At 46.1% G+C, this 6,188-nt stretch overlaps 1 long non-coding RNA gene across 1 annotated transcript; it reads left to right on the top strand.

Annotated features, from left to right (window-relative positions):
• The first annotated feature begins 4,610 nt into the window (after positions 1-4,610).
• Positions 4,611-5,867, top strand: LOC309397558. The gene is made up of 2 exons (XR_014176284.1): positions 4,611-4,738; positions 4,994-5,867. It is a non-coding gene; the product is annotated as an uncharacterized lncRNA (long non-coding RNA).
• Positions 5,868-6,188: the final 321 nt, after the last annotated feature.

Here is a 6,188-nt window from a genome sequence, read left to right as displayed (position 1 = left end):
TCCAGAAAAGATATTTTCTGCCCAAAATGATGAACGTGGAGCAACCTGTACGTTTGTCGCTATCTCTCTCTCCAAGTGCACGGAGAATACGTGATCTGAGATTTGATCCAAGATTTTATCACAGCAGCAGTTTGAAAAATTGCATCCTTATCCAAAAAAATAAATAAAAATCCATCCACAATTCAAATACTCAAGAGGGCAGTAGTCCATAGCTATGGGATGAGCTGGTTTTTGTCTCTCACTTTCTATAAAAATGACAGATTTTGGTCTAGATCAAACTCAATTTTATTGAGAGCAATTTTATCAGAGTTGTGCTTGTTCTGACCTAGGCTTCCCCAGCAGCATGAAGCCGGGTCCTCATCCGATAAAACCCTTTTATTTAATTTACAGTGAATTCCTCTCCAGCAAAGTCTTTCCTCTCCCACAGTCTTTCAAGATAGTTCACAATTACCGACCTTTATCCGGCTTGGAGAATAGCCAGGCCGATATCTTTCAGATGCCGCAATACTTGGCAAGAATGCAGGAATGAGCTAATGGTCTCCTGCAAACTCCAGTCCCCTTTTGCTCCTCTTTTATTCCCTATGGGAGGGGCCATTCATCGTCCACCTGCGGCCTTACTCCCAATTCGACCCTTGTTCCTTAGCTGTTCCCTTCGTCTGGCAACTCTGTGCATACGCACACTGGGAACAGGCTCCAGCTGTTTGTCTGTTTCACTGTTGTCTGACTCCAAAGGCAGCTGATAACTGGCATACGGCCCTGACCCTCTCTCTGCCTCCAACACAAAGCCCTCATCAGAGTCTTCTCCAGATTCCAGGACTGGCCCATGTTCCTCCCCAACCTCCTCACTGTCCGAATCTGCTTCTGGCTGCACTGGCCACTGCGGGCCACAACAGTGTTTGACCTCGGTGTGTGTGTGGCCAGCTCAATGTCACTCGTGTCAGGGACCCTGTGGCGGCCCATGCGCTCTGCCAGTAAAAATGGAGCTCGGGAAAGCCGCATGTGGCCCTCTGGAACTTCGTTTTCACTGGCAGAGGCACCCCAGGCTGATCGTTCGCTGTTTCTAGAGTGGCCCTGCGATCCAGATCTAAGCACTCCACAGGCCTTGAGTTTAACACCCCTGGTCTAGGGTATTTTGGCTAAGTATTGTTAATTTCCTGCAGCTGCTGATAATGGCACTCTTATTTGGTTCTCCATGTACATAATTATTTACTTGATCATTTCCATTCAAATTCCATAGCCTCTATTTAAATTGTGTGCTCCTAACCTAAATGTGACTGCAAGGCGATCCAACCGGTCAGTCCTAGAGGAGATCAACCCTGACTGCTCTTTGGAAGGCCAGATCCTGAAGATGAAACACAAATACTTTGGCCACCTGATGAGAAGGAAGGACTCACTGGAGAAGAGCCTCATGCTGGGAACGATGGAGGGCAAAAGAAGAAAGGGACGACAGAGAATGAGGAGGCTGGATGGAGTCACTGAAGCAGTTGAGCTTAAATGGACTCCAGAGGATGGTAGAGGACAGGAAGGCCTGGAGAAACATTGTCCACAGGGTCGCAATGGGTCGGACACGACTTTGCAACTAACAACAAAAAAACCTAAATATGATTGTTTACAATTTCCAGGGTGGTTCATAAGAATTTGCTCGTGGTTTTTACCATGCTCTTTAAAGAACTTCTGGCAAAGCAGGCTCACTTTGAACAAAACATGACATGCTCAGGGTTTGGAAATGTTTGCATGCCTGTTTTATTGGCCCTAACAAATATAATTTCCTTTTGTTTGCACTGAAGGAATAGTAGTGATCAAAGAACCAGAGCAATATGATTCACTTTTTCAGTAGCAACTGCAGCCTGTGATCTGAAATCACAAGGATTTGGGAGTCAAACTCCAGGTTATTTAAAACTCATAGCTAATGATTGACTATGATGACCAAGACTGGTCACGTAAAGCCATTGCTGCATTGTCCCTAATCATAGCACTGAAGATAAGTTCTGCCTTGTCCCATCTTAATGAAGATCAAAAGAGGGAAAGAAGAAGAAAAACTGAGCTTTCCTGCTGGAAAATATATTCATCTCAGCTAATTACACCGAGAAATGGCAAGTTCTGATTTTGCAAGCAGGTTCTTTGTATAGATGCTTCTAAATTTTTATGATTCGGTTATAGAACCAGGGGGAAAAAAACCATCTCTTTGCTACCCAGCGTTCCCAGCCACTCATTCTGCTTCTGTGATGGATTATCTATGGTTTTTTTAAGCTCAATGACCCAGATGAGTATTTTATGGTTGCAGTTACCAGCAAGAACTAGCTCTGATAGTTGACAATTAACCAGTGGATTTTAAAGAAAAGATTGGATAACCATTTGTTTGAAATGGTAGAGGGCAGTGATGGTCAACCTTTTTGGTGTTGAGTGACAAATGTGCGTGTGTGAAACCCCAAAATGCAATGCAAGTGCCCCCTGCAAATGCACCCCACCCACCCCGGACATTCGCAGTTCCCTCTATGCATGTGCGGGCGTCCCCATACATGCTCCCAGCCCCTCCAGCCATTTTTGGCTTCCAGGTTGGTGCAGGAGGCTTTCCAGGCCCAAAACAGGGGGTGGGAATACGGACGCACATGAAAGAAACCCCCCCAAATGCAATGCGAGTGCCCAAACAGACACATGCGCCTTGCCCCCCCGCGCATGCACAGCGGAGACCCGGAGACCCGCTGGCCACCGGGGGGACGTGCGTGCATGTGCGGTGGAACTGGGCTGGGGCGAAGGCTGGTGTGCCCAGAGAGAGGCTGTGCGTGCCACCTGTGGCACATGTGCGATAGCTTGCCATCATGGCTAGAGTCCAGGGGTGGGTTCCTGCCAGTTCTAACCTCTTCTATAGAAGAGGTTCCACAAATCTACCGTGCCATTTAGAACTGGTTCCAGCTCCCTTCCCCTGCCCGTCCGCACATCATCAAGATGAAGAGCGAGAGGAGGAATTCTGGGAGTTGAAGTCCACAAGTCTTAAAGCTGTCAACTTTGAACACCCCTGAGGTTTTTTTTTTTTCTAAAGGGTTAGGGGTGCAAGGATCTTGTAACTTGACAGCTTTAAGACTTGCGCTCTTCAAATGCCAGAGTTTCTGAGCCAACATTTTGGTTGCTAAGCAAGAGCGTTGTTAAGTAAGTTTCACCACATTTTACAAGATGGCCATGCCCACCCAGTCACATGGCTGGCAAGCCACTCCCACTCAGTCACATGGCTGGCAAGCCACTCCCACCCGGTCACATGGCCTGCAAGCCACTCCCACAAAACAGGCCACACCTACAGAAGAGGTTCTAAAAAATTTTTGAAACCCTTCTAGCCGTCTAACAAGTTTAAGCCTGCCATGCTGTGATGTTTGCCATGCTCTCAAAATAATGATTTACGAAGACATTGACTGTCTCTCCATAGATGGCCAATGCAATCATAAAGCATTGTTTTGAAAGCATGACACACTACCCAGGTCATACTTTCCTCAAAGGTGCTTCCCCCCACCCCCTTTCAAAAGGCAACTGGGCTGTTGTTGTTTTTTAATTTGAGGAAGAATGAGAAGATGTTTCACTTCTTATCGAAGAGTTATTATAATTATAATCAGTTATAGTTGGATTGTGGGGGGGGATGGCATTTCTTTGCAGTCATCTGGCCATTAGCGCTCTCTCTGGGGGCTGTTGGGGCCACTTGGAGCTTTATCTGTGTCCTTAGGGTCACCTGAATTCAGAGTTCAAATGGGAGTGGAATCTTCCTGGACCTCCTGAAAGGACTGCATTGTAGACAGGAGATAGGTGTTGTGGCCCGCCAGTGAATCTGGCAGCAGATTTGGACAGTGAGGAGGTTGGGGAGGAACATGGGCCAGTCTTAGAGTCTGGGGAAGGCTCTGATGAGGGCTCTGTATCAGAGGCAGAGATGGGGCCAGGGCCGTATGCCAATTATCAGTTGCCTTCAGAGTCAATATCAGTGAGGCAGAAGAACAGCTGGAGCCTGTTCCCAGTGTGCGCATGCACAGAGTTGCCAGATGAAGGCAACAGCTGAGGAACAAGGGTCGACTTGGGAGTAAAGCCCCAGGTGGACGGTGAATGGTCCTTCCCATAGGGAATAAAGGAGGAGCGAATGGGGAGTGGGGTTTGCAGGAGGCAATTAGTTCATTCCTGCATTCTTGCCAAGTATTGCGGCGTCTGAAAGATATCGGCCTGGCCACTCTCCAAGCATGATAAAGGTCGATAATTGTGAACTATCTTGAAAGACTGTGGGCTGGGACTTTGCTGGAGAGGAATTCATTGTAAATTAAATAAAAGGAGTTTATCAGGATGAGAACCCGGCTTCATGCTGCTGGGGAAGTCTAGGTCAAAATAACAGATGGTGTCTTATTCCCTCCCCCTCTGTTCATAAAGGGCTGCTCAGCGTTAACATAAGTGGCCTCTTTTACCCCTCTTTCAAACCAATGATTCTCTCTATCCAAAATGTGGACTTTGCTGTCTTCAAAAGAGTGACTTTTTGTCTTTCAAATTCAGATAGACCACTGAATCGTCTCCTGATGGGTTTATTCTCTTACGTTGCGCCACGCGTTTGTGAAGTGGTTGTTTTGTTTCTCCAATATATAGAGTCTGCATGAGCCACGGTGGCGCAGTGGTTAGAGTGCAGTACTGCAAGCTACTTCTGCGGCCCGCTGGCTGCCTGCAATTTGGCAGTTCGAATCCCACCAGGCTCAAGGTTGACTCCATCCTTCCAAGGTGGGTAAAACAAGGAGCCAGATTGTTGGGGGCAAGATGCTGACTTTGTAAACTGCTTAGAGAGGGCTATAAAGCACTGTAAAGTGGTATATAAGTCTAAGGGCTATTGCTATTGCATACATCTCACTGCACTGTACTGCTTATATCATATCGCCCAGTTTGTGTCTCTGTATTTTATCCATTAAATGTAATGTAGCTTGGAATGAATTGGCAGAAATTGCACTGACCGGCTCCTCCTGTCTCATTTTCTCTTTTCCAGATTGAGCAGTGTTAAGAGTTCAGGGATGCACCATCTGGAGGCCATTTTCAAGGAAACAAAGACAATTTTCCATTTCTCCTACTGTGCTTTTAGTCCTGGCATTAACCGAAGCTCTCCAGGTCAGTGTAGACAATTGTAAACAAATAATGCAGAACTGGGGGGGGGGGGGGAAAGGCCTTGCAATCTACCTAAGGAACAGCACAACAGATAAGAGGAAATGGATAAGCAGCATTCTGACTTGACAATATAAATGGCATGAAGAAATGACATCAAAGTACTGTTAATGATCTTGGCAGAATGAAAAAAAATCTCTCCCGGCTGCCAACAGGAATCAGTGAGATTCTGCAGACAGGCGGTGCCAATGTTGCAGAGGCCAGATCTCTGCCTGTTTTCTCTTCTTGGGCATCTGGAGAATGTCTAGGTTTTGCTCCTCAACCATTTTGTGATATTTTTAGGGCTGAAAGAAGTTAGCAGCCACCCCTCTCCTAGAAAAAATGAAATATCCTGGGAAATATTAAAAAAAGGCAGGACATTATATTTCCCTGGATGAGAAATGGAGAGGCGTGTTTTTAGGCAGGAAACAGATTGACTCTTAATAGTCCCCACCTTTGTCAATGGATCATTAAAGGCCTGAGCCAATCTATTGTACATAACAAAGATCTACCCCCTTCAAGCAGAGCCCTTTCATTGCCCTTCATTGCCCCAACCTCCACGTTTCAACCAAACTTAGCACACAGACAACCTACATAGCTAGCTATGACTTCTGAAAGCAACCAATCAGGATACTCTTCCTGTGGCCAAAGAAGTTCAAAGCCCAGAGAGGGCATAAAACCCAGAGACTCTCCTGTCCACCATTAAACCATCTTTCCAATCAGCCTCTGTGTTTCCAATGTCTTTTTCCCCACTTGGAACTCAACCCAGATGAACATTTGTTCCAACAGGGTAGTGGAGAGAAATGGCTTTCTATCCTGTCGATCACTGTGTTTCTCCAAATTGTTCTGTTTCATTGTCCCACAGTTCATTTTCTTTTCTTGGAAGTTGTCTGGCACTGGTTTCACTAATATTTGCCTCTGATGATTAAAATCTACAGAATCCTTTGCTGCCCTCTGAGCTTTAAAATAAAAGAAATAGCCAGGACAGTATACTATAGGAAGGAAAAAGCTCTGTAGACCAACTTGGTCTAGGACAGTGGTAG

The sequence above is a fragment of the Natrix helvetica genome (genome assembly GCF_964273705.1).
Source record: "Natrix helvetica genome assembly, chromosome: 10".
NCBI classification, from domain to species: domain Eukaryota; kingdom Metazoa; phylum Chordata; class Lepidosauria; order Squamata; family Natricidae; genus Natrix; species Natrix helvetica.
Note: the sequence above shows the minus strand (reverse complement) of the source record. Positions and strands in the feature narration are given on the sequence as shown.